Source organism: Stegostoma tigrinum, chromosome 2 (assembly GCF_030684315.1).
Source record: "Stegostoma tigrinum isolate sSteTig4 chromosome 2, sSteTig4.hap1, whole genome shotgun sequence".
Classification (NCBI taxonomy): Eukaryota; Metazoa; Chordata; class Chondrichthyes; order Orectolobiformes; family Stegostomatidae; genus Stegostoma; species Stegostoma tigrinum.
In genome coordinates, this window is record NC_081355.1 from 104,304,539 (window position 1) to 104,317,199 (window position 12,661).

General features: G+C 41.0%; 1 protein-coding gene across 10 annotated transcripts in view; it reads right to left on the reverse strand.

The window, feature by feature from the left end:
- The window catches only part of tbc1d5 (TBC1 domain family, member 5), a 504,442-nt gene that overhangs the window by 407,643 nt on the left and 84,138 nt on the right, over positions 1-12,661 (reverse strand). The window lies entirely within an intron of this gene.

Consider the following 12,661-nt stretch of genomic DNA (forward strand, 5'->3'; position numbering starts at 1 on the left):
GAAAGGAAAGGCCAGTAGGAGAGGGAAGTTGGCCTTTATTGCAAAAGAAATTGAGTGTATAAAGTGGGGATGTCTTGCGAAAACTATAAAAGGCACTAGTCAGACCACTTGAGATAGCAAGAACTGCAGGTGCTAGAGTCAGAGTCAACACAGTGTGGAGCTAGAGGAACACAACACGTCAAGCAGCATCAGAACAGCAAGTCAACATCTCAGGTTTACACCCTTTCTCAGGACTTTCCTGCTCCTCTGATGTTGCCTGACCTGATGTCTTCCTCCAGCTCCACACTGTAATGACTAGTCAGACCATACCTGGAATACTGTGAACTGTTTCGGTCCCTTAAAGATAGATATATTGGCACTGGAGATAACACTGTAGAGCTGGATGAACACAGCAGGCCAAGCAGCATCATAGGAGCAGGAAGGCTGACGTTTTGGGCCTAGATACTTCATCAGAAATGGAGGAGGGGAAGGGGATTCTAAAATAAATAGGGAGAGAGAGGCAGGCGGATAGAAGATGGATAGAGGAGAAGATAGGTGGTGAGGAGCCAGACAGGTCAAAGAGGGGGTGATGGAGGCAGTAAAGGTGAGCGTAGGTTGTGGTTTAGCGAAGAGATAGGTCAGTCCAGGGAGGACGGACAGGTCAATGGGGTGGGATGAGGCTAGTAGGTAGGAAATGGGGGTGCGGCTTGAGGTGGGAAGAGAGGGGATAGGTGGGAGGAAGGACAGTTTAGGGAGGGGGGGGCTCGTTGGGCTGGTTTTGGGATGCGGTGGGGGAGGGGAGATTTTGAAGTTTGGGAAGTCCACGTTGACACCATTGAGCTGCAAGGTTCCCAAGCAGAATATGAGGTGCTGTTCCTGCAACCTTCGGGTGGCATCATTGTGGCACTGCAGGAGGCCCAGGATGGACATGTTGTCTGACGAATGGGAGGGGGAGGTGAAATGGTTCACGACTGGGAGGTGTAGTTGTTTAGTGCGAACTGAGTGTAGGTGTTCTGCAAAGCGGTCCACAAACCTCTGCCTGGTTTCCCCAATACAGAAGTGGCCACAACGGGAACAGGAAATGCAGTATACCCATTAGCAAATGTGCAGGTGGACATTTGCTTGAGGTGGAAAGTCTTTTTGGGGTCTGGGATGGGGGTGAGGTGTAGGGGCAGTTACAGCACATCCTGCGGTTGCAGGGGAAAGTGCCGTGTGTGGTGGGGTTGGAAGGGAGCGTGGAGCAGACAAGGGAGTCACGGACGGAGTGGTCCCTCTGGAAAGCAGGTAAGGGTAGGGAGGGAAAAATGTCTTTGGTGGTGGGGCCAGATTGCAGATGGTAGAAGTGTCGGAGGATGATGCGTTGGATCCGGAGGTTGGTGGGGAGGTATGTGAAGATGAGGGGGATTCTGTTTTGCTTGTTATTGAGGGGATGGAGTGTGAGGGATAAGTTGCAGGAAATGCGGGAGACACGGTCGAGGGCATTCTCCACCCCGGTGGGGCGGGGCGGGGGGGGGGTGGTGTTTGCAGTCCTTGAAAAACAAGGACATTTGAGATGTACAGGAATGGAACGCCTCATCCTGGGAGCAGATGTGGCAGAGTTGAAGGAATCGGGAATAGAGGATGGCATTTTTGCAGGAAAATGGATGGGAGGAGGTGTATTCTAGGTAGCTGTGGGAGTCAGTGGGCTTGAAATGGATATCGCTTTCTACGTGGTTGCCAGAGATGGCACTGGAGATTGCCCATAAGATTGCTCTTGGGTATACAGAGATTGCCTTCTGAGGAGAGGTGGTGCATGTTGAGCCCATGTTCATTGAGGTTAGAAGAACAAGTGTCAACCTTCTTGAAACATGCAAGATTCCCGGATGACCTGACAGTTTAGATGCAGCAAGGTTACTTCATTTTGTGGGATAGTCCAGGACGACAGGGCATAATGTCAGAATAAGGGATCACATATTCAAGACATATAAAAAGGAACTTCTCCCAGATGTAGCATATTTGCATTTTGTTTTTCATGACAGAGGACTGCAGAAGTTGGGTCATTAAAATATATTCAGGACTGACATAGATGGGCTTTATATAGTGAAAGAAATCAAGGAACACTGGAAAAAGGCAAAGTGGAATTCAGGATTCAGATCAGCAATGATCTCAAGGAGTAGAGGAGCAGCCTCAATGGGCTCTATAGCTTACTTCTGCTCCTACAGTTAATGGTTTTCTGATGGTGTTTTGCAATCTGACCACTGAGCTTTAAATTTAATGGATTCTGAAGAGAACTGGCAAACATGTTTTAATAACAGAGGTTTCCTTTTTAATACAAATAGACGGAGGACCAAGACAGACCAATTGAAACAGGTTTTATTGTGGTATACTACTTGAGAGCATTTTATTTGTTCTTTGTTCTCAGGATGAGCAAAAACACATGGTAACAATATCTTCAACCTAAGTTCAGAATGCCAGAAAAATACTTTGTTCCCACACTGCGTCACTTATGGCTTAAGTTAAATTTTTAATGTCAGTAATGATTGGTCGAAAGTAGCAGAAAAAGTAAACTACTCCCAGGGCAGTACACAATGCACTTCATACCATTATGGCCATCTTATATTTTTTATGGGATTACTGCCCCTCAAATGGATAACAACTGTTGCTTCTAATCTAGATTTAAAATCAAGTGAAGCATAAAAATCTGTCTTATGCATAAACCAATATCACTTTAGCTCATTTTATCCATCAGTAAGTCCCACAACAGAGGTGTAAAAAAGATATACTGCAAACTGAAGTTCTTTAGTAACCCTTAGTGAAAGTTTTAAATTCACAAAGTTGCAGAAGCTAGTGCTTAAATTAACATGTTATTTTGTACAGTAAGCTTCAAGGTTGCTCTTTGTAAAAAAAATTATACATCAGTAAGACTTCTGAACAAACGCTAATAAATATCAAATAGTGCAGTTAGCAACTAAGTAACTGCAAAAGAATTCCTCCATTTCTGCCCTACTCTGCATGTGTTAACTAAGTGATGACAATGATTAGTGCATCCAAATGAAATTTATATTAGTCTTAACAACTACAGCACATGTAAAAAAATGTAATCAACAAGTCAGAAGTTTCTAACTAACTTCAAGCCCAATGTGAATTCACAGATTCCACAACATAAACTCTGAAGAGGAGGTTGATTAAGTTGAAACCTAAAAGTAAAAGCTGGTCAAGTAATGGGGAAAATGAGGGTCATACCATTGCTATGACCATCTGACCGATGTTAGGACCAATTTTTGCTAGTCACACATCCAAGGGGGTGCCAAGAGGTTTAAAGTAAATAATGGAAGCCTGAGAGTAAATCTGAAGAGATGTTGTAAATCAAATACTGAAGAAAAGGTAAGAGAAGTATTTATTTAAAGTTGGAAATGACAGACAGTGACAGAGAGGGATAGCGAGTTCATCAGCAGGTAAGGCTAGAGGTTTAAAAAGGGCGACATAAAAGGATCTGTGTCTGAATGCATGCAGTATTCAAAATAAAACAAATGATAGCGCAAATGCAAAACCATCCACGACCTCTGCGCCCCCATAACAGTAACTTCTTCTTGATTACAGCCCAATTCTACAAGAAATCTGCACTCCATTAATCTAAGCCACTTCAGGTGTCCCCAAATTGAATTCCTCCAACCCATGGTGGCTCCACCTGCAGATGCTAAGGTCATAAGTCTCCAATTCCTTCTGTAAACTTCTTTTCCCCTCTTCCCACCTTTTAAAAAAAGCTCCATAAAACTCACTTCTTTCACCATAATTTGGTTTAGGGCAGAATGGATGTCGGTTGTTGGGTGGGGGGGTATAGAATGTGAATCAGCACCTACCGGGGCAGGGATCAGAGCCCGAGGGGCATGATGTGAACGAGTTATGGTTAATGGCTAGCAGTAGGACCACTCAATTCAAGTTAGGAGAATGGCTGGGGTCTAGGCCAGCAGTAGCACCAGGGTTCTGTTCTCTCCTCTCCCTGCTCCTATGGATCATTTCTACAGATTTACTCATATTGGAGAAATGATATAATGACATGTCAGGGAGTTCAAGATGATTCACCAGGCTGGATCCCGGGATTAAAAGGATTGACTTGTAAAGAATGGCTAAACGGGTTAAGCCATTTTCATTGGAGGTTAGGGTTAATCTTATTGCAACACACAAAATTCTGAAAGGGCTTTGATTCCATTGATGTTGATGTTTGGAGAGACCTAAATCATGGAATGTCACAAAGATTAGTCACAGACCCTTGATTATTTATAGTCTACATGAATAACTTGGGGTTGGCACGATTGTTCGCACTGCTGCCTCACCAGTGCGAGGGACCTGGGCTCAATCCCAACCTTAGGTGACTGTTTGTGTGGAATTTGTATAATTTTCCCCTGCATGTATTTCCACTGAGTGCTCTTTACACAGTGCAAAGATGTACTGATTAGACAGATGTGCTAATCGCCCCATAGTGTCCAGGGAATTGCAGGCTAGGTGGTTTTGTCAGGCTAAATGTGGGATTATGGGGATAGGTTGGGTCTGAGTGGGATGCTCATTGAGGGATCAGTGCAGACTTGATGAGCTGAACGGTCTCTTTCCACAGTGGAGGGATTCTAAGAGGAGTGGGCAGAATGTAACATATTCATATTTATTGATAATACAAAATGAGCTAAGGGGGTATTTTGTGATGACGACAGAACAAATCTGCAAGGGGCACAGATAGGTTGAGTGGGGGTGCAAATAATTAGCAGATTGAGTTCACTGTCAGAAAGTATGAAGTCATGCACTTTGACAGGAAGCAAGGGTACAGCACAGAGGAATCTGTGTGTTTGTGCATAGAATTTCATTTCATCACAGAAAGTGGAGCCAAGAGCTGAGGGGTGGTAGCTTTTGGAACACTTTGAGGTCAGGAAAACAAGTTAATGAAGTTTTTTGATGGTCTGATAATCCACAGTGATAACCTAGTGAACTACTATGTTGTTATAGTTGCTAAGACAAGATATGTTAGGAATTGAAGTTAAAATCACGCTGCCATGGGACCCAAGTGACAAAATTGGACTCAAGAAACCTGTATCAGAGATAATGGGAACTGCAGATGCTGGAGAATCCAAGATAACAAAGTGTGGAGCTGGATGAACACAGCAGGTTAAGCAGCATCTCAAGAAACCTGTGCCTGATCATGTGCGCACTGTTGAACATGAGGATGAGACCTTGTGAACTACACATATTTCAGCACAGAAGGGAAGCAAACCAAAGTAACCTGTAATCCTGCATCCGGGACCAGTTCCAACTGCACAGTTGGTGTACCAATTTTGAAAAGCAAATTCTAATTTTCTGTATTTACTTGAAAAAAAGAGAAACACAATAAGTTGGCATACAGGTACAAAAAGTAATTACAGTATGGGTATTTTGGCTTATACTGCCATGGTTGGGGGGTGAGGGGGGGTTGAAGATTAAAAATAGGGAAGTTTTGTTCCAATCATGGAAGATTTTGCAGCAGATACACCTGGAGTAATATGTAGAGTCATTCAGCATGGAAACAGCCTTTTTGGCCCAACTCAGCCATACATACTTGGTTTAGAACATAGAACATAGAACATAGAACATAGAACAGTACAGCACAGAACAGGCCCTTCAGCCCACAATGTTGTGCCGACCATTGATCCTCATGTATGCACCCTCAAATTTCTGTGACCATATACATGTCCAGCAGTCTCTTAAATGACCCCAATGACCTTGCTTCCACAACTGCTGCTGGCAACGCATTCCATGCTCTCACAACTCTCTGCGTAAAAAACCTGCCTCTGACATCCCCTCTATACTTTCCACCAACCAGCTTAAAACTATGACCCCTCGTGCTAGCCATTTCCGCCCTGGGAAATAGTCTCTGGCTATCAACTCTATCTATGCCTCTCATTATCTTGTATACCTCAATTAGGTCACCTCTCCTCCTCCTTTTCTCCAATGAAAAGAGACCGAGCTCAGTCAACCTCTCTTCATAAGATAAGCCCTCCAGTCCAGGCAGCATCCTGGTAAACCTCCTCTGAACCCTCTCCAAAGCATCCACATCTTTCCTATAATAGGGCGCCCAGAACTGGGCGCAGTATTCCAAGTGCGGTCTAACCAAAGTTTTATAGAGCTGCAACAAGATCTCACGACTCTTAAACTCAATCCCCCTGTTAATGAAAGCCAAAACACCATATGCTTTCTTAACAACCCTGTCCACTTGGGTGGCCATTTTAAGGGATCTATGTATCTGCACACCAAGATCCCTCTGTTCCTCCACGCTGGGTTTACTAAACTGAATTTGTCCCATTTTCCCGCATTTGCCCATGTTCCTCTAAACGTTTCTTATCCAGGTATCTGTCCAAAAATCTTTTAAATGTTGTGACTGTACTTGCCTCTGGCAGCTTGTTCCATAGACACACCACCCTGTGTGAAAACGTTGCCCCTTGGGTCCCTTTTACATCTTTCCTCTCTCACTTTAAGCCTATGCCCTCTAGCTTTAGACTCTCCTACCTGGGGAAAAGACCTTGGCTATTCACCTTATCTACGCCCCTCCTGATTTTTCAATTTTTATAAGGTAACCCCTCAGCCTCCAATGCTCCAGGGAAAAATGCCCTGCCTTTCCAGCCTTTCCTTACGTCCAGTCTTGTAACATCCTGGTAAATCTTTTTTGAATCCTTTCCAGTTTAATCACAGCTGTCCTACAGCAGAACGACCTGAACTGTATGCAGTACTCCAAATGTGGCCTCACCAATGTGTGTCGATTTGTCCTTGTAAAGAAGAATACAGTGGCATTGGAGGTTGTTAACAAAAGAAACCCATTAGGTTGAGCTCCCAGAATGAAGGGATTGACATCAAGAACAGCCAATCAGATTAGGTCTTTACTTACTGGAGTTTGGAATAATGACAGGCAATCTTATAGAAACACTCAAGAATCCGAGGATGCTTGACAGGGTAGAGTGGATCTTTTCAACAGTGGGGGAATCTCAAACCAAGGCACATAATTACAGAATAAGAGGAGAGACATTTAACATTAAGAACCAAAAGAATTTCTTCTCAGAGGGTACAGAATGTCATAATTCCCTATCAGTGCACTATGGAGGCTAGCTCACTCAGGAGGATTTTAAAAAGCTATGACACACTGGCACAAGAAAGGCATTGAAGCTTGGGACAGGTCAGACATGATCTGACAGAATTTTGGGACATGTTTGAGTGGCCATATGGCCTTCTTCAGCATCCATTTATTATGTTCCAATATTGGCTTACATGAATCAGTTTATGATTTAAACTTATTTAGTTTAATGTATAACACTCCTGTGAAGCACCTTGAGATATTTCATTCTGTTAGACAGAAGTGGCTGTTGTTGAAAAAGTTGTTTATTGTGGATGTTTTGTTAACAGTTGAAGCCATGAACATATCTAACTCTTAGCAACCAAAGTGCAGGCTGCTCCTGCTGTAGACTATCGTCAATAAATGCAAGAATGAACCAGTCTATGATTGAAGACACAGCCAACACCAATTATCACACACAATGTCAGTTACAAGGGTGACATTTTACTGACTGTTTGTTATCATGATTATATTTTTCCAGGTGTTTTGGGGGGTTTTGGGAACTAAACTGCCTGCTGACCCTTACATTTTTAGTGCTGCCAAAGCAGAAATGATTCACGACATTCAGTAGTAATACCTGACTCCCCCACTAACAACACACTGGAGGTCATCAATGACCAGAATCTGAATTGGATGAACCATAACCTGAGGCTAACAGAGCACATTAGAAGTTCTACGGCAAGTAACTCGCCTGATTCTGCAAACCTTGTCACTATTAAAAAAAACACAAACTGTTGAACATTACAGGAATGACCACTGAAGACAAATTGTCTCTTGCATAGGAGAGAGAGAGAATCTGAGGAGCTGCTCTACCCGTCACATATCATGTTTCTCAGAAGAAGTTGCATAATTGACATTAAAATAGTATGCACTTTTAATTTAACTAGGGTGCTTCTGCGCTAAGGGGTTCCAATCTATGTCTCATTAAAGCATGGGTGATCATGATAGGCAGTTCATTAAGTTGGGAAAATGATTGAAATGTGAAATATACATGGATTAACTCACGATCTAATGGTTAGTTCAGCGCTGCAGAATTCATTTGCGTTTATATCCCTTTCAAAGTTGAAGCTTTGGAAGTCAGTATCCTGACATGTTTGTTAACACTCACTTTAAAAAGAATGCTGGGGAGTACAAAAGCTTGCAATTTTATTTTGAATGAGCTGCAGATGTGAAACTCATTGCCAATAAGTTACCTTCTGTCAAGTAGCTGGAATTTTCACTTTGGAAATACTGTTCAGAAGAATTACTTGTAATAAGTTAACAAAAGTTTTTATTTACAGGAACACAGAAACAGGATTAGGCCATTTAACACTTCAAGCCATTCTGGCATTCTAGATGGATGGATAATCATCAACCTCAGTGCCATATTTTGACACTTTGCCTATATCCCTTGATGCAACTAGTACTGAAAATGTCCAATCATCTGTCATGGAAATACCCATTGACTGTGTTTTCACAAACCTCTGCGGCTGAGATTTTCCAAGATTCACTACCCCCGGAGTGAAGAAATCCCTCATTTCAATCCTAAATGGCTTGCTCTTTATTCTGAGACTGTCCTCTAGTACCATATACATGGCCAGAGAAACATTCCAAGTTAAAAGATTTCATTTATGTTCTATATACAGTTACACACATACTTTGGTATGAGTGTTGCTCAACTACCCAAAGAATAAAACCCAAAAAGACACAACATTAATACAGAAGTTAAGGTGAATGCATCATCTAATGCAAGAATTAAGGGGAATAAAGAGAAGCTTCCGAAAGGAAGAACTGTTCAAACAAAGTGATGGAGTAAACTAGGATTGATCAAATGACTATTCTTAAGTTTGAAATTCCCAACCATTATGCAGTACATTATAAGGCATACATAAGTGATCAAACAAGTGTTTAAGGTGTTGTTTACCATGCCTATTATTGACAATGGACTACCACACCCCACTACAGAAAATATTGTTCTTCACCATACATTCATATGAAACATTAAACAATTACCAACTTTAAAACCAGACTGACATCAGCCAATTCTCAACACTGTTTCATGAAATACCATAATTAAATCACATTATCATGGAGCAATGTAAAAAAAAACTCTGCCACATTAAATCCAAAAATAATTTTAAAATGTTGCATATTTGGTTTGTCAAAACATTGACCAAGTCACATGTGGTACAAATGATGTATACATTTTGTGCACATCTACACATACAACTACAATACAAAGAATGATTTAGTGATTTACGGAAAATTAAATGAGCAGCGAGGCCTGCACAACTTATTAACAATTAAAAAGCATGTTTCAATTGAAATTGCTGACTTTGAACAAATTCCTAGATTATTTATATTTATGTTTAAGAAAATAAATAAATAAAGTCAAAAATCTAGTCAAATCCAATTTAAAGAAATTCTTATTTTTATTCTTTGGCATGCCACATGCCATTTTTTCCAACTTCATCTATGACATTTTGGCAGAGCTGCATAATATAATGGAATTGTCCTGGTACCTAAGGACAATTCAACTTTACATTTCATTGCATCCTTTCTCTGAATATGGATGAAAGAGCTGAAATCTAGAAGTTAGATGAGAATGATTGTCACATATCGAGGCAGTATTTGACTAAGTGAGATATTGAGGACTCTTAGTTAAATTGAAGTCAGTGAGAATCAGCAGTTTTCACTGGCTGCTATTATTAGTAGTAAAAAGGAAGAATACTGCAATTATTGGAAGCTAATCATTTCAGCTCCAGGACATTACTGTAGAAGCTCCTGATGGCAAGTTTTTAAGCATAACAATCTTTAGCTGGATTTTCTACATTTTTATAACAATCTCATGACATTTCGTGAACGAGCAAATCCCGCTACTTGACAATGAAAGCACAGAAAACATTAAGCAGGGCAGCATGCTTATTTCCATACTTCATGAAGGCTCTTGTTCTCGTTTAACCATTAATGTATTCCATTCAGAGCAAACATGAACCCGAGTAGCTTGTTCAGGCACACAGCCAAAGGTTGAACTGCAGTTGTTAGAACTGGGTGTTATTGCTTCTCAAACACCTTTTGATTTCATCAATTGTATGGATGAACACAGCAGGCCAAACAGTATCATAGGAGCAGGAAAGTTGACATTTTGGGCCTAGACCCTTCTTCAGTTGACTTCTTTACATACACTACTGAATGTGTCATCCACATATTTTATCAATCCATAATTCATTCCATCCTCATTCACTCCAAAGGGGAAAGAACGACCTAGTGGTACTATCACTGGACTGTCCATCCAGAGACCCAGGAACCATTCAGGGAACCCAGGCTCAAATCCCATCATGACAGATGGTGGAATTGGAATTTAATTTAAAAAATCTGGAATTGAGAGTCTAAGTGATAACCATGAACTCATTGCCGACTGTGAGAAAAATTGCTGCCCTTAAGGAAAAGAAATCCGTCATTACATGATCCGGCCTGCATGTGACTCAAGACTCACGGCAATGTGGCTTACTCTCAACTGCAGTCTGAGCAACTGGGGATGAGCAATAAATACTGACCTTGCTTATAACATCTCACCCCATGAATGAACTTTAAAAAACTCCAAGTGTTTTCATAGACGTGCTCAAAAATTCCTGCAAGGAACTGTGATCTCTAGAACAGATAATTAATTCTGGTCCATTAGCTATTTCATTAGTACAAACGTAATCCAGATTTATACTGAAACAATTTTGAAAACTTTTCACTCCACAGTTTTGTGGCTGGGCATATTGAAGTTCATACGTATTGTCAAGGTGATTTAATCGATAATCTATTTTTGCTGCCGTCAGATGAATTGCTAAAATTTGTAATTTTGACATTGAGGTATTTTAGTAGTTTGAGAAATTTTGGTCTTTTGCTGTGACATTAGACTATTAATTTCATAAAGCAGTTATGTGAATCAGCTGTTGGTGTCAATCTTTACTAGATTCGGGGTTTAATTTGGCCCACTAAGCGTGTAAAGACGTATTGCGTATTTGTTGGAAATTTTAACATTTCAACAATTTTCCATTGAGATACAGAATTCTCAAGATCAATCCTGCAGCTGGTCCCTGTTCTCATGGTGTACTTTGTCTTAAGCATCTTCTTTCTCTTTCTTTCATTATTACACCAGTTTTTCAGTATCAGTGAATTCTTTCATTGCAGCACAATTATTTCATAAGTTATAAATAGGATTCCAGCTTGAAAGCAGTTTTATAATGCATTCATTGACCTTCCAGTGAAATTTCTGTTCAACACTGCCATGCTAATAAGACTACCATAAGTTATAGGAGCAAAAATTAAGCCATTCAGACCATTGAGTCTGCTTCACCATTTGATCACGGTTGATATATTTTTCAACCCCAGTCTCTTGCCTTCACCCCATGACTCTCCACTAATCAAGAATCTAACTATTTCTATCTCAAATACAATGACTTGGTCTCAACAGCTTTCTGCAGCAATGAGTTCCACAGTTTCACCATCTCCCGGCTGAAGAAATTCCTGCTCACCTCAGGTCTAACGAACCCTTCACTCAGAGCGGGTGGCCTTTGATCCTTGTCGGTCCTAATAGCAGAAACCTTTTCTCCACGTCTCTTCCAGCCAAGTCTCTCAATGAGGTTCTCCCATCACCCTCATATGACAGGCCCATCACCCCCAAGATTATTCTAATGACTCATGCTTTATGTGGCTGTGTAAACTCCTGCAACATCTTTGCGCCGTCCACACTAACAGTTTCATTTCATGTATTAATTCGTGAAAAATAAGCGCAACATGCATTCCAGAACCGTCAATTCAGGCTGGTTACTGATACAAGTATAGGATTTTGAAGCATGTCGTCAGTTTATCTGCCAAAAGCAAAAACATGATTCTTGGCATCAATAAAATGGACCTTTTTTTTAATGCTAGGCTAACCTGTAAACTGCCATCCAGTACTTGTGAGAATTAAATGCTGTTGATGGACAGAATTCATCATCCACTAACAACATTACTTACTTCTTTTCCTTTTTGTTTGTACTTCCTAAAAATTGAATACCCTTGGATGTTCAGTTTTCAGCCTTGGACCATGTCTTTGTAAACGCAACCAAACTGTGTTCATTTATAACTATTTGCGCTGGTAATTCATCTACTTTATTGCAAATGTTTTGTGTATTCAAATGTAGCACCTTTAGATTTGCCTACTTGACAGTTTTATACCTTCTTGCACTACTGCCCAATTTGCAGCTAGCCACTACTTTGCTTCTGCTTTCCAGTTTTGCTTTCTACTTCACTCTTATTTCTATCTTTGTTTCTCTCACCTTTATCTCCCCATTTAGGTTCTCATTCCCCTCTCAATCAAGTTTAAAGTTCCCCCAACAACGCTAGCAAGTGCCTTTGTGAGGATTTTGGTCCACGTCCTGCTGGAATGCAACTTATCCTATCTTCCCCAAATCCAGTTCCAATATCTAAAGAATTTGAATTCCTCCCTCCTAAATCATCCCTTCAGTAATGTATTCAATCAATCCATTCTCCTATTCCTAATCTCATTAGCACATAGCACAGAGTAATCCTGAGATTGAGTACTTTTGAGGTACTGCTTTCTAC